The sequence below is a fragment of the Mycteria americana genome, chromosome 13 (assembly GCF_035582795.1).
Source record: "Mycteria americana isolate JAX WOST 10 ecotype Jacksonville Zoo and Gardens chromosome 13, USCA_MyAme_1.0, whole genome shotgun sequence".
NCBI classification, from domain to species: domain Eukaryota; kingdom Metazoa; phylum Chordata; class Aves; order Ciconiiformes; family Ciconiidae; genus Mycteria; species Mycteria americana.
The window spans coordinates 1,310,126-1,331,877 of record NC_134377.1 but is presented as its reverse complement, the minus strand read 5'-3'; positions in this window follow the sequence as shown (position 1 = coordinate 1,331,877).

Sequence of the window (21,752 nt, the reverse complement as noted above, 5' to 3'; positions counted from 1 at the left end):
TGTGTATGTGTCTCTCGCAGAGCCCGGCTGCCAAATTCGAAACGTCCAGCGATTTCTCCCACACGAAAGCTGCCAGCACGGAATGCTGTAGCTGGTTTTCACTGTCCCTTGGAACTGCATTCGCTGCCACACAGACATTCGCTTTCCCCAAAAGCTTTGGTTCGTAAAGGGGCAACACTGTGTATGTGTCTCTCGCAGAGCCCGGCTGCCAAATTCGAAACGTCCAGCAATTGCGCCCACACGAAAGCTGCCAGCACGGAATGCTGTAGCTGGTTTTCACTGTCCCTTGGAACTGCATTCGCTGCCACACAGACATTCGCTTACCCCAAAAGCTTTGGTTCGTAAAGGGGCAACACTGTGTATGCGTCTCTCGCAGAGCCCGGCTGCCAAATTCGAAACGTCCAGCGATTGCGCCCACACGAAAGCTGCCAGCACGGAATGCTGTAGCTGGTTTTCACTGTCCCTTGGAACTGCATTCGCTGCCACACAGACATTCGCTTTCCCCAAAAGCTTTGGTTCGTAAAGGGGCAACGCTGTGTATGTGTCTCTCGCAGAGCCCGGCTGCCAAATTCTAAACGTCCAGCGATTTCTCCCACACGAAAGCTGCCAGCACGGAATGCTGTAGCTGGTTTTCACTGTCCCTTGGAACTGCATTCGCTGCCACACAGACATTCGCTTTCCCCAAAAGCTGTGCTTGGTAATGGGGCAACACTGTGTATGTGTCTCTCGCAGAGCCCGGCTGCCAAATTCGAAACGTCCAGCGATTGCGCCCACACGAAAGCTGCCAGCATGGAATGCTGTAGCTGGTTTTCACTGTCCCTTGGAACTGCATTCGCTGCCACACAGACATTCGCTTTCCCCAAAAGCTTTGGTTCGTAAAGGGGCAACACTGTGTATGTGTCTCTCGCAGAGCCCGGCTGCCAAATTCGAAACGTCCAGCGATTGCACCCACACGAAAGCTGCCAGCACGGAATGCTGTAGCTGGTTTTCACTGTCCCTTGCAACTGCATTCGCTGCCACACAGACATTCGCTTTCCCCAAAAGCTTTGGTTCGTAAAGGGGCAACACTGCGTATGTGTCTCTTGCAGAGCCCGGCTGCCAAATTCAAAACGTCCAGCGATTGCGCCCACACGAAAGCTGCCAGCACGGAATGCTGTAGCTGGTTTTCACTGTCCCTTGGAACTGCATTCGCTGCCACACAGACATTCGCTTTCCCCAAAAGCTTTGGTTCGTAAAGGGGCAACGCTGTGTATGTGTCTCTCGCAGAGCCCGGCTGCCAAATTCTAAACGTCCAGCGATTGCGCCCACACGAAAGCTGCCAGCACGGAATGCTGTAGCTGGTTTTCACTGTCCCTTGGAACTGCATTCGCTGCCACACAGACATTCGCTTTCCCCAAAAGCTGTGCTTGGTAATGGGGCAACACTGTGTATGTGTCTCTCGCAGAGCCCGGCTGCCAAATTCGAAACGTCCAGCGATTGCGCCCACACGAAAGCTGCCAGCATGGAATGCTGTAGCTGGTTTTCACTGTCCCTTGGAACTGCATTCGCTGCCACACAGACATTCGCTTTCCCCAAAAGCTTTGGTTCGTAAAGGGGCAACACTGTGTATGTGTCTCTCGATGAGCCCGGCTGCCAAATTCGAAACGTCCAGCGATTGCGCCCACACGAAAGCTGCCAGCATGGAATGCTGTAGCTGGTTTTCACTGTCCCTTGGAACTGCATTCGCTGCCACACAGACATTCGCTTTCCCCAAAAGCTTTGCTTGGTAATGGGGCAACACTGTGTATGTGTCTCTCGCAGAGCCCGGCTGCCAAATTCGAAACGTCCAGCGATTTCTCCCACACGAAAGCTGCCAGCACGGAATGCTGTAGCTGGTTTTCACTGTCCCTTGGAACTGCATTTGCTGCCACACAGACATTCGCTTTCCCCAAAAGCTTTGGTTCGTAAAGGGGCAACACTGTGTATGTGTCTCTCGCAGAGCCCGGCTGCCAAATTGCAAACGTCCAGCGATTGCGCCCACACGAAAGCTGCCAGCACGGAATGCTGTAGCTGGTTTTCACTGTCCCTTGGAACTGCATTCGCTGCCACACAGACATTCGCTTTCCCCAAAAGCTTTGGTTCGTAAAGGGGCAACACTGTGTATGTGTCTCTCGCAGAGCCCGGCTGCCAAATTCGAAACGTCCAGCGATTGCGCCCACACGAAAGCTGCCAGCACGGAATGCTGTAGCTGGTTTTCACTGTCCCTTGGAACTGCATTCGCTGCCACACAGACATTCGCTTTCCCCAAAAGCTTTGCTTGGTAGTGGGGCAACACTGTGTATCTCTCTCTCGCAGAGCCCGGCTGCCAAATTCGAAACGTCCAGCGATTTCTCCCACACGAAAGCTGCCAGCACGGAATGCTGTAGCTGGTTTTCACTGTCCCTTGGAACTGCATTCGCTGCCACACAGACATTCGCTTTCCCCAAAAGCTTTGGTTCGTAAAGGGGCAACGCTGTGTATGTGTCTCTCGCAGAGCCCGGCTGCCAAATTCGAAACGTCCAGCGATTTCTCCCACACGAAAGCTGCCAGCACGGAATGCTGTAGCTGGTTTTCACTGTCCCTTGGAACTGCATTCGCTGCCACACAGACATTCGCTTTCCCCAAAAGCTGTGCTTGGTAATGGGGCAACACTGTGTATGTGTCTCTCGCAGAGCCCGGCTGCCAAATTCGAAACGTCCAGCGATTGCGCCCACACGAAAGCTGCCAGCACGGAATGCTGTAGCTGGTTTTCACTGTCCCTTGGAACTGCATTCGCTGCCACACAGACATTCGCTTTCCCCAAAAGCTTTGGTTCGTAAAGGGGCAACACTGTGTATGTGTCTCTCGCAGAGCCCGGCTGCCAAATTCGAAACGTCCAGCGATTGCGCCCACACGAAAGCTGCCAGCACGGAATGCTGTAGCTGGTTTTCACTGTCCCTTGGAACTGCATTCGCTGCCACACAGACATTCGCTTTCCCCAAAAGCTTTGGTTCGTAAAGGGGCAACACTGTGTATGTGTCTCTCGAAGAGCCCGGCTGCCAAATTCGGAACGTCCAGCGATTTCTCCCACACGAAAGCTGCCAGCACGGAATGCTGTAGCTGGTTTTCACTATCCCTTGGAACTGCATTCGCTGCCACACAGGCATTCGTTTTCCCCAAAAGCTTTGCTTGGTAATGGGGCAACACTGTGTATGTGTCTCTCGCAGAGCCCGGCTGCCAAATTCGAAACGTCCAGCGATTTCTCCCACACGAAATCTGCCAGCACGGAATGCTGTAGCTGGTTTTCACTGTCCCTTGGAACTGCATTCGCTGCCACACAGACATTCGCTTTCCCCAAAAGCTTTGCTTGGTAATGGGGCAACACTCTGTATGTGTCTCTCGATGAGCCCGGCTGCCAAATTCGAAACGTCCAGCGATTTCTCCCACACGAAAGCTGCCAGCACGGAATGCTGTAGCTGGTTTTCACTGTCCCTTGGAACTGCATTCGCTGCCACACAGACATTCGCTTTCCCCAAAAGCTTTGGTTCGTAAAGGGGCAACACTGTGTATGTGTCTCTCGCAGAGCCCGGCTGCCAAATTCGAAACATCCAGCGATTTCTCCCACACGAAAGCTGCCAGCACGGAATGCTGTAGCTGGTTTTCACTGTCCCTTGGAACTGCATTCGCTGCCACACAGACATTCGCTTTCCCCAAAAGCTTTGGTTCGTAAAGGGGCAACACTGTGTATGTGTCTCTCGCAGAGCCCGGCTGCCAAATTCGAAACGTCCAGCGATTTCTCCCACACGAAAGCTGCCAGCACGGAATGCTGTAGCTGGTTTTCACTGTCCCTTGGAACTGCATTCGCTGCCACACAGACATTCGCTTTCCCCAAAAGCTTTGGTTCGTAAAGGGGCAACACTGTGTATGTGTCTCTCGCAGAGCCCGGCTGCCAAATTCGAAACGTCCAGCAATTGCGCCCACACGAAAGCTGCCAGCACGGAATGCTGTAGCTGGTTTTCACTGTCCCTTGGAACTGCATTCGCTGCCACACAGACATTCGCTTTCCCCAAAAGCTTTGGTTCGTAAAGGGGCAACACTGCGTATGTGTCTCTCGCAGAGCCCGGCTGCCAAATTCGAAACGTCCAGCGATTGCGCCCACACGAAAGCTGCCAGCACGGAATGCTGTAGCTGGTTTTCACTGTCCCTTGGAACTGCATTCGCTGCCACACAGACATTCGCTTTCCCCAAAAGCTTTGCTTGGTAATGGGGCAACACTCTGTATGTGTCTCTCGATGAGCCCGGCTGCCAAATTCGAAACGTCCAGCGATTGCGCCCACACGAAAGCTGCCAGCACGGAATGCTGTAGCTGGTTTTCACTGTCCCTTGGAACTGCATTCGCTGCCACACAGACATTCGCTTTCCCCAAAAGATTTGGTTCGTAATGGGGCAACACTGTGTATGTGTCTCTCGCAGAGCCCGGCTGCCAAATTCGAAACGTCCAGCAATTGCGCCCACACGAAAGCTGCCAGCACGGAATGCTGTAGCTGGTTTTCACTGTCCCTTGGAACTGCATTCGCTGCCACACAGACATTCGCTTTCCCCAAAAGCTTTGGTTCGTAAAGGGGCAACACTGTGTATGTGTCTCTCGCAGAGCCCGGCTGCCAAATTCGAAACGTCCAGCGATTTCTCCCACACGAAAGCTGCCAGCACGGAATGCTGTAGCTGGTTTTCACTGTCCCTTGGAACTGCATTCGCTGCCACACAGACATTCGCTTTCCCCAAAAGCTTTGCTTGGTAGTGGGGCAACACTGCGTATGTGTCTCTCGCAGAGCCCGGCTGCCAAATTCGAAACGTCCAGCGATTTCTCCCACACGAAAGCTGCCAGCACGGAATGCTGTAGCTGGTTTTCACTGTCCCTTGGAACTGCATTCGCTGCCACACAGACATTCGCTTTCCCCAAAAGCTTTGGTTCGTAAAGGGGCAACACTGTGTATGTGTCTCTCGCAGAGCCCGGCTGCCAAATTCGAAACGTCCAGCGATTTCTCCCACACGAAAGCTGCCAGCACGGAATGCTGTAGCTGGTTTTCACTGTCCCTTGGAACTGCATTCGCTGCCACACAGACATTCGCTTTCCCCAAAAGCTTTGGTTCCTAAAGGGGCAACACTGTGTATGTGTCTCTCGCAGAGCCCGGCTGCCAAATTCGAAACGTCCAGCGATTGCGCCCACACGAAAGCTGCCAGCACGGAATGCTGTAGCTGGTTTTCACTGTCCCTTGGAACTGCATTCGCTGCCACACAGACATTCGCTTTCCCCAAAAGTTTTGGTTCGTAAAGGGGCAACACTGTGTATGTGTCTCTCGCAGAGCCCGGCTGCCAAATTCGAAACGTCCAGCGATTTCTCCCACACGAAAGCTGCCAGCACGGAATGCTGTAGCTGGTTTTCACTGTCCCTTGGAACTGCATTCGCTGCCACACAGACATTCGCTTTCCCCAAAAGCTTTGGTTCGTAAAGGGGCAACACTGTGTATGTGTCTCTCGCAGAGCCCGGCTGCCAAATTCGAAACGTCCAGCAATTGCGCCCACACGAAAGCTGCCAGCACGGAATGCTGTAGCTGGTTTTCACTGTCCCTTGGAACTGCATTCGCTGCCACACAGACATTCGCTTTCCCCAAAAGCTTTGCTTGGTAATGGGGCAACACTGTGTATCTCTCTCTCGATGAGCCCGGCTGCCAAATTCGAAACGTCCAGCGATTTCTCCCACACGAAAGCTGCCAGCACGGAATGCTGTAGCTGGTTTTCACTGTCCCTTGGAACTGCATTCGCTGCCACACAGACATTCGCTTTCCCCAAAAGCTTTGGTTCGTAAAGGGGCAACACTGTGTATGTGTCTCTCGCAGAGCCCGGCTGCCAAATTCGAAACGTCCAGCGTTTTCTCCCACACGAAAGCTGCCAGCACGGAATGCTGTAGCTGGTTTTCACTGTCCCTTGGAACTGCATTCGCTGCCACACAGACATTCGCTTACCCCAAAAGCTTTGGTTCGTAAAGGGGCAACACTGTGTATGCGTCTCTCGCAGAGCCCGGCTGCCAAATTCGAAACGTCCAGCGATATCTCCCACACGAAAGCTGCCAGCACGGAATGCTGTAGCTGGTTTTCACTGTCCCTTGGAACTGCATTCGCTGCCACACAGACATTCGCTTTCCCCAAAAGCTTTGGTTCGTAAAGGGGCAACGCTGTGTATGTGTCTCTCGCAGAGCCCGGCTGCCAAATTCTAAACGTCCAGCGATTTCTCCCACACGAAAGCTGCCAGCACGGAATGCTGTAGCTGGTTTTCACTGTCCCTTGGAACTGCATTCGCTGCCACACAGACATTCGCTTTCCCCAAAAGCTGTGCTTGGTAATGGGGCAACACTGTGTATGTGTCTCTCGCAGAGCCCGGCTGCCAAATTCGAAACGTCCAGCGATTGCGCCCACACGAAAGCTGCCAGCATGGAATGCTGTAGCTGGTTTTCACTGTCCCTTGGAACTGCATTCGCTGCCACACAGACATTCGCTTTCCCCAAAAGCTTTGGTTCGTAAAGGGGCAACACTGTGTATGTGTCTCTCGCAGAGCCCGGCTGCCAAATTCGAAACGTCCAGCGATTGCACCCACACGAAAGCTGCCAGCACGGAATGCTGTAGCTGGTTTTCACTGTCCCTTGCAACTGCATTCGCTGCCACACAGACATTCGCTTTCCCCAAAAGCTTTGGTTCGTAAAGGGGCAACACTGCGTATGTGTCTCTTGCAGAGCCCGGCTGCCAAATTCAAAACGTCCAGCGATTGCGCCCACACGAAAGCTGCCAGCACGGAATGCTGTAGCTGGTTTTCACTGTCCCTTGGAACTGCATTCGCTGCCACACAGACATTCGCTTTCCCCAAAAGCTTTGGTTCGTAAAGGGGCAACACTGTGTATGTGTCTCTCGCAGAGCCCGGCTGCCAAATTCGGAACGTCCAGCGATTTCTCCCACACGAAAGCTGCCAGCACGGAATGCTGTAGCTGGTTTTCACTGTCCCTTGGAACTGCATTCGCTGCCACACAGACATTCGCTTTCCCCAAAAGCTTTGGTTCGTAAAGGGGCAACACTGTGTATGTGACTCTCGCAGAGCCCGGCTGCCAAATTCGAAACGTCCAGCGATTGCGCCCACACGAAAGCTGCCAGCACGGAATGCTGTAGCTGGTTTTCACTGTCCCTTGGAACTGCATTCGCTGCCACACAGACATTCGCTTTCCCCAAAAGCTTTGCTTGGTAATGGGGCAACACTGTGTATGTGTCTCTCGCAGAGCCCGGCTGCCAAATTCGAAACGTCCAGCGATTTCTCCCACACGAAAGCTGCCAGCACGGAATGCTGTAGCTGGTTTTCACTGTCCCTTGGAACTGCATTTGCTGCCACACAGACATTCGCTTTCCCCAAAAGCTTTGGTTCGTAAAGGGGCAACACTGTGTATGTGTCTCTCGCAGAGCCCGGCTGCCAAATTGGAAACGTCCAGCGATTGCGCCCACACGAAAGCTGCCAGCACGGAATGCTGTAGCTGGTTTTCACTGTCCCTTGGAACTGCATTCGCTGCCACACAGACATTCGCTTTCCCCAAAAGCTTTGCTTGGTAGTGGGGCAACACTGCGTATGTGTCTCTTGCAGAGCCCGGCTGCCAAATTCAAAACGTCCAGCGATTTCTCCCACACGAAAGCTGCCAGCACGGAATGCTGTAGCTGGTTTTCACTGTCCCTTGGAACTGCATTCGCTGCCACACAGACATTCGCTTTCCCCAAAAGCTTTGGTTCGTAAAGGGGCAACACTGCGTATGTGTCTCTCGCAGAGCCCGGCTGCCAAATTCGAAACGTCCAGCGATTGCGCCCACACGAAAGCTGCCAGCACGGAATGCTGTAGCTGGTTTTCACTGTCCCTTGGAACTGCATTCGCTGCCACACAGACATTCGCTTTCCCCAAAAGCTTTGCTTGGTAATGGGGCAACACTTTGTATCTCTCTCTCGCAGAGCCCGGCTGCCAAATTCGAAACGTCCAGCGATTGCGCCCACACGAAAGCTGCCAGCACGGAATGCTGTAGCTGGTTTTCACTGTCCCTTGGAACTGCATTCGCTGCCACACAGACATTCGCTTTCCCCAAAAGCTTTGGTTCGTAAAGGGGCAACGCTGTGTATGTGTCTCTCGCAGAGCCCGGCTGCCAAATTCGAAACGTCCAGCGATTTCTCCCACACGAAAGCTGCCAGCACGGAATGCTGTAGCTGGTTTTCACTGTCCCTTGGAACTGCATTCGCTGCCACACAGACATTCGCTTTCCCCAAAAGCTGTGCTTGGTAATGGGGCAACACTGTGTATGTGTCTCTCGCAGAGCCCGGCTGCCAAATTCGAAACGTCCAGCGATTGCGCCCACACGAAAGCTGCCAGCACGGAATGCTGTAGCTGGTTTTCACTGTCCCTTGGAACTGCATTCGCTGCCACACAGACATTCGCTTTCCCCAAAAGCTTTGCTTGGTAATGGGGCAACACTGTGTATGTGTCTCTCGCAGAGCCCGGCTGCCAAATTCGAAACGTCCAGCGATTGCGCCCACACGAAAGCTGCCAGCACGGAATGCTGTAGCTGGTTTTCACTGTCCCTTGGAACTGCATTCGCTGCCACACAGACATTTGCTTTCCCCAAAAGCTTTGGTTCGTAAAGGGGCAACACTGTGTATGTGTCTCTCGCAGAGCCCGGCTGCCAAATTCGGAACGTCCAGCGATTTCTCCCACACGAAAGCTGCCAGCACGGAATGCTGTAGCTGGTTTTCACTATCCCTTGGAACTGCATTCGCTGCCACACAGGCATTCGTTTTCCCCAAAAGCTTTGCTTGGTAATGGGGCAACACTGTGTATGTGTCTCTCGCAGAGCCCGGCTGCCAAATTCGAAACGTCCAGCGATTTCTCCCACACGAAATCTGCCAGCACGGAATGCTGTAGCTGGTTTTCACTGTCCCTTGGAACTGCATTCGCTGCCACACAGACATTCGCTTTCCCCAAAAGCTTTGCTTGGTAATGGGGCAACACTCTGTATGTGTCTCTCGATGAGCCCGGCTGCCAAATTCGAAACGTCCAGCGATTTCTCCCACACGAAAGCTGCCAGCACGGAATGCTGTAGCTGGTTTTCACTGTCCCTTGGAACTGCATTCGCTGCCACACAGACATTCGCTTTCCCCAAAAGCTTTGGTTCGTAAAGGGGCAACACTGTGTATGTGTCTCTCGCAGAGCCCGGCTGCCAAATTCGAAACATCCAGCGATTTCTCCCACACGAAAGCTGCCAGCACGGAATGCTGTAGCTGGTTTTCACTGTCCCTTGGAACTGCATTCGCTGCCACACAGACATTCGCTTTCCCCAAAAGCTTTGGTTCGTAAAGGGGCAACACTGTGTATGTGTCTCTCGCAGAGCCCGGCTGCCAAATTCGAAACGTCCAGCGATTTCTCCCACACGAAAGCTGCCAGCACGGAATGCTGTAGCTGGTTTTCACTGTCCCTTGGAACTGCATTCGCTGCCACACAGACATTCGCTTTCCCCAAAAGCTTTGGTTCGTAAAGGGGCAACACTGTGTATGTGTCTCTCGCAGAGCCTGGCTGCCAAATTCGAAACGTCCAGCAATTGCGCCCACACGAAAGCTGCCAGCACGGAATGCTGTAGCTGGTTTTCACTGTCCCTTGGAACTGCATTCGCTGCCACACAGACATTCGCTTTCCCCAAAAGCTTTGGTTCGTAAAGGGGCAACACTGCGTATGTGTCTCTCGCAGAGCCCGGCTGCCAAATTCGAAACGTCCAGCGATTGCGCCCACACGAAAGCTGCCAGCACGGAATGCTGTAGCTGGTTTTCACTGTCCCTTGGAACTGCATTCGCTGCCACACAGACATTCGCTTTCCCCAAAAGCTTTGCTTGGTAATGGGGCAACACTCTGTATGTGTCTCTCGATGAGCCCGGCTGCCAAATTCGAAACGTCCAGCGATTTCTCCCACACGAAAGCTGCCAGCACGGAATGCTGTAGCTGGTTTTCACTGTCCCTTGGAACTGCATTCGCTGCCACACAGACATTCGCTTTCCCCAAAAGCTTTGGTTCGTAAAGGGGCAACACTGCGTATGTGTCTCTCGCAGAGCCCGGCTGCCAAATTCGAAACGTCCAGCGATTGCGCCCACACGAAAGCTGCCAGCACGGAATGCTGTAGCTGGTTTTCACTGTCCCTTGGAACTGCATTCGCTGCCACACAGACATTCGCTTTCCCCAAAAGCTTTGCTTGGTAATGGGGCAACACTCTGTATGTGTCTCTCGATGAGCCTGGCTGCCAAATTCGAAACGTCCAGCGATTTCTCCCACACGAAAGCTGCCAGCACGGAATGCTGTAGCTGGTTTTCACTGTCCCTTGGAACTGCATTCGCTGCCACACAGACATTCGCTTTCCCCAAAAGCTTTGGTTCGTAAAGGGGCAACACTGTGTATGTGTCTCTCGCAGAGCCCGGCTGCCAAATTCGAAACGTCCAGCAATTGCGCCCACACGAAAGCTGCCAGCACGGAATGCTGTAGCTGGTTTTCACTGTCCCTTGGAACTGCATTCGCTGCCACACAGACATTCGCTTTCCCCAAAAGCTTTGGTTCGTAAAGGGGCAACACTGTGTATGTGTCTCTCGCAGAGCCCGGCTGCCAAATTCGAAACGTCCAGCGATTGCGCCCACACGAAAGCTGCCAGCACGGAATGCTGTAGCTGGTTTTCACTGTCCCTTGGAACTGCATTCGCTGCCACACAGACATTCGCTTTCCCCAAAAGCTTTGCTTGGTAATGGGGCAACACTGTGTATGTGTCTCTCGCAGAGCCCGGCTGCCAAATTCGAAACGTCCAGCAATTGCGCCCACATGAAAGCTGCCAGCACGGAATGCTGTAGCTGGTTTTCACTGTCCCTTGGAACTGCATTCGCTGCCACACAGACATTCGCTTTCCCCAAAAGCTTTGCTTGGTAATGGGGCAACACTGTGTATGTGTCTCTCGCAGAGCCCGGCTGCCAAATTCGAAACGTCCAGCGATTGCGCCCACACGAAAGCTGCCAGCACGGAATGCTGTAGCTGGTTTTCACTGTCCCTTGGAACTGCATTCGCTGCCACACAGACATTCGCTTTCCCCAAAAGCTTTGCTTGGTAATGGGGCAACACTGTGTATCTCTCTCTCGATGAGCCCGGCTGCCAAATTCGAAACGTCCAGCGATTTCGCCCACACGAAAGCTGCCAGCACGGAATGCTGTAGCTGGTTTTCACTGTCCCTTGGAACTGCATTCGCTGCCACACAGACATTTGCTTTCCCCAAAAGCTTTGCTTGGTAATGGGGCAACACTGTGTATGTGTCTCTCGCAGAGCCCGGCTGCCAAATTCGAAACGTCCAGCGATTGCGCCCACACGAAAGCTGCCAGCACGGAATGCTGTAGCTGGTTTTCACTGTCCCTTGGAACTGCATTCGCTGCCACACAGACATTCGCTTTCCCCAAAAGCTTTGCTTGGTAATGGGGCAACACTGTGTATGTGTCTCTCGCAGAGCCCGGCTGCCAAATTCGAAACGTCCAGCGATTGCGCCCACACGAAAGCTGCCAGCACGGAATGCTGTAGCTGGTTTTCACTGTCCCTTGGAACTGCATTCGCTGCCACACAGACATTCGCTTTCCCCAAAAGCTTTGGTTCGTAAAGGGGCAACACTGCGTATGTGTCTCTCGCAGAGCCCGGCTGCCAAATTCGAAACGTCCAGCGATTGCGCCCACACGAAAGCTGCCAGCACGGAATGCTGTAGCTGGTTTTCACTGTCCCTTGGAACTGCATTCGCTGCCACACAGACATTCGCTTTCCCCAAAAGCTTTGCTTGGTAATGGGGCAACACTGTGTATGTGTCTCTCGCAGAGCCCGGCTGCCAAATTCGAAACGTCCAGCGATTTCTCCCACACGAAAGCTGCCAGCACGGAATGCTGTAGCTGGTTTTCACTGTCCCTTGGAACTGCATTCGCTGCCACACAGACATTCGCTTTCCCCAAAAGCTTTGGTTCGTAAAGGGGCAACACTGTGTATGTGTCTCTCGCAGAGCCCGGCTGCCAAATTCGAAAGGTCCAGCGATTTCTCCCACACGAAAGCTGCCAGCACGGAATGCTGTAGCTGATTTTCACTGTCCCTTGGAACTGCATTCGCTGCCACACAGACATTCGCTTTCCCCAAAAGCTTTGGTTCGTAAAGGGGCAACACTGTGTATGTGTCTCTCGCAGAGCCCGGCTGCCAAATTCGAAACGTCCAGCGATTTCTCCCACACGAAAGCTGCCAGCACGGAATGCTGTAGCTGGTTTTCACTGTCCCTTGGAACTGCATTCGCTGCCACACAGACATTCGCTTTCCCCAAAAGCTTTGCTTGGTAATGGGGCAACACTGTGTATGTGTCTCTCGCAGAGCCCGGCTGCCAAATTCGAAACGTCCAGCGATTGCGCCCACACGAAAGCTGCCAGCACGGAATGCTGTAGCTGGTTTTCACTGTCCCTTGGAACTGCATTCGCTGCCACACAGACATTCGCTTTCCCCAAAAGCTTTGCTTGGTAATGGGGCAACACTGCGTATGTGTCTCTCGCAGAGCCCGGCTGCCAAATTCGAAACGTCCAGCGATTGCGCCCACACGAAAGCTGCCAGCACGGAATGCTGTAGCTGGTTTTCACTGTCCCTTGGAACTGCATTCGCTGCCACACAGACATTCGCTTTCCCCAAAAGCTTTGCTTGGTAATGGGGCAACACTGCGTATGTGTCTCTCGCAGAGCCCGGCTGCCAAATTCGAAACGTCCAGCGATTTCTCCCACACGAAAGCTGCCAGCACGGAATGCTGTAGCTGGTTTTCACTGTCCCTTGGAACTGCATTCGCTGCCACACAGACATTCGCTTTCCCCAAAAGTTTAGGTTCGTAAAGGGGCAACACTGTGTATGTGTCTCTCGCAGAGCCCGGCTGCCAAATTCGAAACGTCCAGCGATTGCGCCCACACGAAATCTGCCAGCACGGAATGCTGTAGCTGGTTTTCACTGTCCCTTGGAACTGCATTCGCTGCCACACAGACATTCGCTTTCCCCAAAAGCTGTGCTTGGTAATGGGGCAACACTGTGTATGTGTCTCTCGCAGAGCCCGGCTGCCAAATTCGAAACGTCCAGCGATTGCGCCCACACGAAAGCTGCCAGCACGGAATGCTGTAGCTGGTTTTCACTGTCCCTTGGAACTGCATTCGCTGCCACACAGACATTCGCTTTCCCCAAAAGCTTTGCTTGGTAATGGGGCAACACTGTGTATGTGTCTCTCGCAGAGCCCGGCTGCCAAATTCGAAACGTCCAGCGATTTCGCCCACACGAAAGCTGCCAGCACGGAATGCTGTAGCTGGTTTTCACTGTCCCTTGGAACTGCATTCGCTGCCACACAGACATTCGCTTTCCCCAAAAGCTTTGCTTGGTAGTGGGGCAACACTGTGTATGTGTCTCTCGCAGAGCCCGGCTGCCAAATTCGAAACGTCCAGCGATTGCGCCCACACGAAAGCTGCCAGCACGGAATGCTGTAGCTGGTTTTCACTGTCCCTTGGAACTGCATTCGCTGCCACACAGACATGCGCTTTCCCCAGAAGCTTTGCTTGGTAATGGGGCAACACTGTGTATCTCTCTCTCGCAGAGCCCGGCTGCCAAATTCGAAACGTCCAGCGATTTCTCCCACACGAAAGCTGCCAGCACGGAATGCTGTAGCTGGTTTTCACTGTCCCTTGGAACTGCATTCGCTGCCACACAGACATTCGCTTTCCCCAAAAGCTTTGGTTCGTAAAGGGGCAACACTGCGTATGTGTCTCTCGCAGAGCCCGGCTGCCAAATTCGAAACGTCCAGCGATTGCGCCCACACGAAAGCTGCCAGCACGGAATGCTGTAGCTGGTTTTCACTGTCCCTTGGAACTGCATTCGCTGCCACACAGACATTCGCTTTCCCCAAAAGCTTTGGTTCGTAAAGGGGCAACACTGTGTATGTGTCTCTCGCAGAGCCCGGCTGCCAAATTCGAAAGGTCCAGCGATTTCTCCCACACGAAAGCTGCCAGCACGGAATGCTGTAGCTGATTTTCACTGTCCCTTGGAACTGCATTCGCTGCCACACAGACATTCGCTTTCCCCAAAAGCTTTGGTTCGTAAAGGGGCAACACTGTGTATGTGTCTCTCGCAGAGCCCGGCTGCCAAATTCGAAACGTCCAGCGATTTCTCCCACACGAAAGCTGCCAGCACGGAATGCTGTAGCTGGTTTTCACTGTCCCTTGGAACTGCATTCGCTGCCACACAGACATTCGCTTTCCCCAAAAGCTTTGCTTGGTAATGGGGCAACACTGTGTATGTGTCTCTCGCAGAGCCCGGCTGCCAAATTCGAAACGTCCAGCGATGTAGCCCACACGAAAGCTGCCAGCACGGAATGCTATAGCTGGTTTTCACTGTCCCTTGGAACTGCATTCGCTGCCACACAGACATTCGCTTTCCCCAAAAGCTTTGGTTCGTAAAGGGGCAACACTGCGTATGTGTCTCTCGCAGAGCCCGGCTGCCAAATTCGAAACGTCCAGCGATTGCGCCCACACGAAAGCTGCCAGCACGGAATGCTGTAGCTGGTTTTCACTGTCCCTTGGAACTGCATTCGCTGCCACACAGACATTCGCTTTCCCCAAAAGCTTTGCTTGGTAATGGGGCAACACTGTGTATGTGTCTCTCGCAGAGCCCGGCTGCCAAATTCGAAACGTCCAGCGATTGCGCCCACACGAAAGCTGCCAGCACGGAATGCTGTAGCTGGTTTTCACTGTCCCTTGGAACTGCATTCGCTGCCACACAGACATTCGCTTTCCCCAAAAGCTTTGGTTCGTAAAGGGGCAACACTGTGTATGTGTCTCTCGCAGAGCCCGGCTGCCAAATTCGAAACGTCCAGCGATTGCGCCCACACGAAAGCTGCCAGCACGGAATGCTGTAGCTGGTTTTCACTGTCCCTTGGAACTGCATTCGCTGCCACACAGACATTCGCTTTCCCCAAAAGCTTTGCTTGGTAATGGGGCAACACTGTGTATGTGTCTCTCGATGAGCCCGGCTGCCAAATTCGAAACGTCCAGCGATTTCTCCCACACGAAAGCTGCCAGCACGGAATGCTGTAGCTGGTTTTCACTGTCCCTTGGAACTGCATTCGCTGCCACACAGACATTCGCTTTCCCCAAAACCTTTGCTTGGTAATGGGGCAACACTGCGTATGTGTCTCTCGCAGAGCCCGGCTGCCAAATTCGAAACGTCCAGCGATTGCGCCCACACGAAAGCTGCCAGCACGGAATGCTGTAGCTGGTTTTCACTGTCCCTTGGAACTGCATTCGCTGCCACACAGACATTCGCTTTCCCCAAAACCTTTGCTTGGTAATGGGGCAACACTGCGTATGTGTCCATCGCAGAGTCCGGCTGCCAAATTAGAAACATCCAGCGATTGCGCCCACACGAAAGCTGCCAGCACGGAATGCTGTAGCTGGTTTTCACTGTCCCTTGGAACTGCATTCGCTGCCACACAGACATTCGCTTTCCCCGAAAGCTTTGCTTGGTAATGGGGCAACACTGCGTATGTGTCTCTCGCAGAGCCCGGCTGCCAAATTCGAAACGTCCAGCGATTGCGCCCACACGAAAGCTGCCAGCACGGAATGCTGTAGCTGGTTTTCACTGTCCCTTGGAACTGCATTCGCTGCCACACAGACATTCGCTTTCCCCAAAAGCTTTGCTTGGTAATGGGGCAACACTGCGTATGTGTCTCTCGCAGAGCCCGGCTGCCAAATTCGAAACGTCCAGCGATTTCTCCCACACGAAAGCTGCCAGCACGGAATGCTGTAGCTGGTTTTCACTGTCCCTTGGAACTGCATTCGCTGCCACACAGACATTCGCTTTCCCCAAAAGCTTTGGTTCGTAAAGGGGCAACACTGCGTATGTGTCTCTCGCAGAGCCCGGCTGCCAAATTCGAAACGTCCAGCGATTGCGCCCACACGAAAGCTGCCAGCACGGAATGCTGTAGCTGGTTTTCACTGTCCCTTGGAACTGCATTCGCTGCCACACAGACATTCGCTTTCCCCAAAAGCTTTGGTTCGTAAAGGGGCAACACTGCGTATGTGTCTCTTGCAGAGCCCGGCTGCCAAATTCGAAACGTCCAGCGATTTCTCCCACACGAAAGCTGCCAGCACGGAATGCTGTAGCTGGTTTTCACTGTCCGTTGGAACTGCATTCGCTGCCACACAGACATTCGCTTTCCCCAAAAGCTTTGGTTCGTAAAGGGGCAACACTGCGTATGTGTCTCTCGCAGAGCCCGGCTGCCAAATTCGAAACGTCCAGCGATTGCGCCCACACGAAAGCTGCCAGCACGGAATGCTGTAGCTGGTTTTCACTGTCCCTTGGAACTGCATTCGCTGCCACACAGACATTCGCTTTCCCCAAAAGCTTTGGTTCGTAAAGGGGCAACACTGTGTATGTGTCTCTCGCAGAGCCCGGCTGCCAAATTCGAAACGTCCAGCGATTGCGCCCACACGAAAGCTGCCAGCACGGAATGCTGTAGCTGGTTTTCACTGTCCCTTGGAACTGCATTCACTGCCACACAGACATTCGCTTTCCCCAAAAGCTTTGGTTCGTAAAGGGGCAACATTGTGTATGTGTCTCTCGCAGAGCCCGGCTGCCAAATTCGAAACGTCCAGCGATTGCGCCCACACGAAAGCTGCCAGCACGGAATGCTGTAGCTGGTTTTCACTGTCCCTTGGAACTGCATTCGCTGCCACACAGACATTCGCTTTCCCCAAAAGCTTTGCTTGGTAATGGGGCAACACTGTGTATGTGTCTCTCGCAGAGCCCGGCTGCCAAATTCGAAACGTCCAGCGATTTCTCCCACACGAAAGCTGCCAGCACGGAATGCTGTAGCTGGTTTTCACTGTCCCTTGGAACTGCATTCGCTGCCACACAGACATTCGCTTTCCCCAAAAGCTTTGCTTGGTAATGGGGCAACACTGTGTATCTCTCTCTCGATGAGCCCGGCTGCCAAATTCGAAACGTCCAGCGATTGCGCCCACACGAAAGCTGCCAGCACGGAATGCTGTAGCTGGTTTTCACTGTCCCTTGGAACTGCATTCGCTGCCACACAGACATTCGCTTTCCCCAAAAGCTTTGGTTCGTAAAGGGGCAACACTGTGTATGTGTCTCTCGCAGAGCCCGGCTGCCAAATTCGAAACGTCCAGCGATTTCTCCCACACGAAAGCTGCCAGCACGGAATGCTGTAGCTGGTTTTCACTGTCCCTTGGAACTGCATTCGCTGCCACACAGACATTCGCTTTCCCCAAAAGCTTTGGTTCCTAAAGGGGCAACACTGTGTATGTGTCTCTCGCAGAGCCCGGCTGCCAAATTCGAAACGTCCAGCGATTGCGCCCACACGAAAGCTGCCAGCACGGAATGCTGTAGCTGGTTTTCACTGTCCCTTGGAACTGCATTCGCTGCCACACAGACATTCGCTTTCCCCAAAAGTTTTGGTTCGTAAAGGGGCAACACTGTGTATGTGTCTCTCGCAGAGCCCGGCTGCCAAATTCGAAACGTCCAGCGATTTCTCCCACACGAAAGCTGCCAGCACGGAATGCTGTAGCTGGTTTTCACTGTCCCTTGGAACTGCATTCGCTGCCACACAGACATTCGCTTTCCCCAAAAGCTTTGGTTCGTAAAGGGGCAACACTGTGTATGTGTCTCTCGCAGAGCCCGGCTGCCAAATTCGAAACGTCCAGCGTTTTCTCCCACACGAAAGCTGCCAGCACGGAATGCTGTAGCTGGTTTTCACTGTCCCTTGGAACTGCATTCGCTGCCACACAGACATTCGCTTACCCCAAAAGCTTTGGTTCGTAAAGGGGCAACACTGTGTATGCGTCTCTCGCAGAGCCCGGCTGCCAAATTCGAAACGTCCAGCGATATCTCCCACACGAAAGCTGCCAGCACGGAATGCTGTAGCTGGTTTTCACTGTCCCTTGGAACTGCATTCGCTGCCACACAGACATTCGCTTTCCCCAAAAGCTTTGGTTCGTAAAGGGGCAACGCTGTGTATGTGTCTCTCGCAGAGCCCGGCTGCCAAATTCTAAACGTCCAGCGATTTCTCCCACACGAAAGCTGCCAGCACGGAATGCTGTAGCTGGTTTTCACTGTCCCTTGGAACTGCATTCGCTGCCACACAGACATTCGCTTTCCCCAAAAGCTGTGCTTGGTAATGGGGCAACACTGTGTATGTGTCTCTCGCAGAGCCCGGCTGCCAAATTCGAAACGTCCAGCGATTGCGCCCACACGAAAGCTGCCAGCATGGAATGCTGTAGCTGGTTTTCACTGTCCCTTGGAACTGCATTCGCTGCCACACAGACATTCGCTTTCCCCAAAAGCTTTGGTTCGTAAAGGGGCAACACTGTGTATGTGTCTCTCGCAGAGCCCGGCTGCCAAATTCGAAACGTCCAGCGATTGCACCCACACGAAAGCTGCCAGCACGGAATGCTGTAGCTGGTTTTCACTGTCCCTTGCAACTGCATTCGCTGCCACACAGACATTCGCTTTCCCCAAAAGCTTTGGTTCGTAAAGGGGCAACACTGCGTATGTGTCTCTTGCAGAGCCCGGCTGCCAAATTCAAAACGTCCAGCGATTGCGCCCACACGAAAGCTGCCAGCACGGAATGCTGTAGCTGGTTTTCACTGTCCCTTGGAACTGCATTCGCTGCCACACAGACATTCGCTTTCCCCAAAAGCTTTGGTTCGTAAAGGGGCAACACTGTGTATGTGTCTCTCGCAGAGCCCGGCTGCCAAATTCGGAACGTCCAGCGATTTCTCCCACACGAAAGCTGCCAGCACGGAATGCTGTAGCTGGTTTTCACTGTCCCTTGGAACTGCATTCGCTGCCACACAGACATTCGCTTTCCCCAAAAGCTTTGGTTCGTAAAGGGGCAACACTGTGTATGTGACTCTCGCAGAGCCCGGCTGCCAAATTCGAAACGTCCAGCGATTGCGCCCACACGAAAGCTGCCAGCACGGAATGCTGTAGCTGGTTTTCACTGTCCCTTGGAACTGCATTCGCTGCCACACAGACATTCGCTTTCCCCAAAAGCTTTGCTTGGTAATGGGGCAACACTGTGTATGTGTCTCTCGCAGAGCCCGGCTGCCAAATTCGAAACGTCCAGCGATTTCTCCCACACGAAAGCTGCCAGCACGGAATGCTGTAGCTGGTTTTCACTGTCCCTTGGAACTGCATTTGCTGCCACACAGACATTCGCTTTCCCCAAAAGCTTTGGTTCGTAAAGGGGCAACACTGTGTATGTGTCTCTCGCAGAGCCCGGCTGCCAAATTGGAAACGTCCAGCGATTGCGCCCACACGAAAGCTGCCAGCACGGAATGCTGTAGCTGGTTTTCACTGTCCCTTGGAACTGCATTCGCTGCCACACAGACATTCGCTTTCCCCAAAAGCTTTGCTTGGTAGTGGGGCAACACTGCGTATGTGTCTCTTGCAGAGCCCGGCTGCCAAATTCAAAACGTCCAGCGATTTCTCCCACACGAAAGCTGCCAGCACGGAATGCTGTAGCTGGTTTTCACTGTCCGTTGGAACTGCATTCGCTGCCACACAGACATTCGCTTTCCCCAAAAGCTTTGGTTCGTAAAGGGGCAACACTGCGTATGTGTCTCTCGCAGAGCCCGGCTGCCAAATTCGAAACGTCCAGCGATTGCGCCCACACGAAAGCTGCCAGCACGGAATGCTGTAGCTGGTTTTCACTGTCCCTTGGAACTGCATTCGCTGCCACACAGACATTCGCTTTCCCCAAAAGCTTTGCTTGGTAATGGGGCAACACTTTGTATCTCTCTCTCGCAGAGCCCGGCTGCCAAATTCGAAACGTCCAGCGATTGCGCCCACACGAAAGCTGCCAGCACGGAATGCTGTAGCTGGTTTTCACTGTCCCTTGGAACTGCATTCGCTGCCACACAGACATTCGCTTTCCCCAAAAGCTTTGGTTCGTAAAGGGGCAACGCTGTGTATGTGTCTCTCGCAGAGCCCGGCTGCCAAATTCGAAACGTCCAGCGATTTCTCCCACACGAAAGCTGCCAGCACGGAATGCTGTAGCTGGTTTTCACTGTCCCTTGGAACTGCATTCGCTGCCACACAGACATTCGCTTTCCCCAAAAGCTGTGCTTGGTAATGGGGCAACACTGTGTATGTGTCTCTCGCAGAGCCCGGCTGCCAAATTCGAAACGTCCAGCGATTGCGCCCACACGAAAGCTGCCAGCACGGAATGCTGTAGCTGGTTTTCACTGTCCCTTGGAACTGCATTCGCTGCCACACAGACATTCGCTTTCCCCAAAAGCTTTGCTTGGTAATGGGGCAACACTGTGTATGTGTCTCTCGCAGAGCCCGGCTGCCAAATTCGAAACGTCCAGCGATTGCGCCCACACGAAAGCTGCCAGCACGGAATGCTGTAGCTGGTTTTCACTGTCCCTTGGAACTGCATTCGCTGCCACACAGACATTTGCTTTCCCCAAAAGCTTTGGTTCGTAAAGGGGCAACACTGTGTATGTGTCTCTCGCAGAGCCCGGCTGCCAAATTCGGAACGTCCAGCGATTTCTCCCACACGAAAGCTGCCAGCACGGAATGCTGTAGCTGGTTTTCACTATCCCTTGGAACTGCATTCGCTGCCACACAGGCATTCGTTTTCCCCAAAAGCTTTGCTTGGTAATGGGGCAACACTGTGTATGTGTCTCTCGCAGAGCCCGGCTGCCAAATTCGAAACGTCCAGCGATTTCTCCCACACGAAATCTGCCAGCACGGAATGCTGTAGCTGGTTTTCACTGTCCCTTGGAACTGCATTCGCTGCCACACAGACATTCGCTTTCCCCAAAAGCTTTGCTTGGTAATGGGGCAACACTCTGTATGTGTCTCTCGATGAGCCCGGCTGCCAAATTCGAAACGTCCAGCGATTTCTCCCACACGAAAGCTGCCAGCACGGAATGCTGTAGCTGGTTTTCACTGTCCCTTGGAACTGCATTCGCTGCCACACAGACATTCGCTTTCCCCAAAAGCTTTGGTTCGTAAAGGGGCAACACTGTGTATGTGTCTCTCGCAGAGCCCGGCTGCCAAATTCGAAACATCCAGCGATTTCTCCCACACGAAAGCTGCCAGCACGGAATGCTGTAGCTGGTTTTCACTGTCCCTTGGAACTGCATTCGCTGCCACACAGACATTCGCTTTCCCCAAAAGCTTTGGTTCGTAAAGGGGCAACACTGTGTATGTGTCTCTCGCAGAGCCCGGCTGCCAAATTCGAAACGTCCAGCGATTTCTCCCACACGAAAGCTGCCAGCACGGAATGCTGTAGCTGGTTTTCACTGTCCCTTGGAACTGCATTCGCTGCCACACAGACATTCGCTTTCCCCAAAAGCTTTGGTTCGTAAAGGGGCAACACTGTGTATGTGTCTCTCGCAGAGCCCGGCTGCCAAATTCGAAACGTCCAGCAATTGCGCCCACACGAAAGCTGCCAGCACGGAATGCTGTAGCTGGTTTTCACTGTCCCTTGGAACTGCATTCGCTGCCACACAGACATTCGCTTTCCCCAAAAGCTTTGGTTCGTAAAGGGGCAACACTGCGTATGTGTCTCTCGCAGAGCCCGGCTGCCAAAT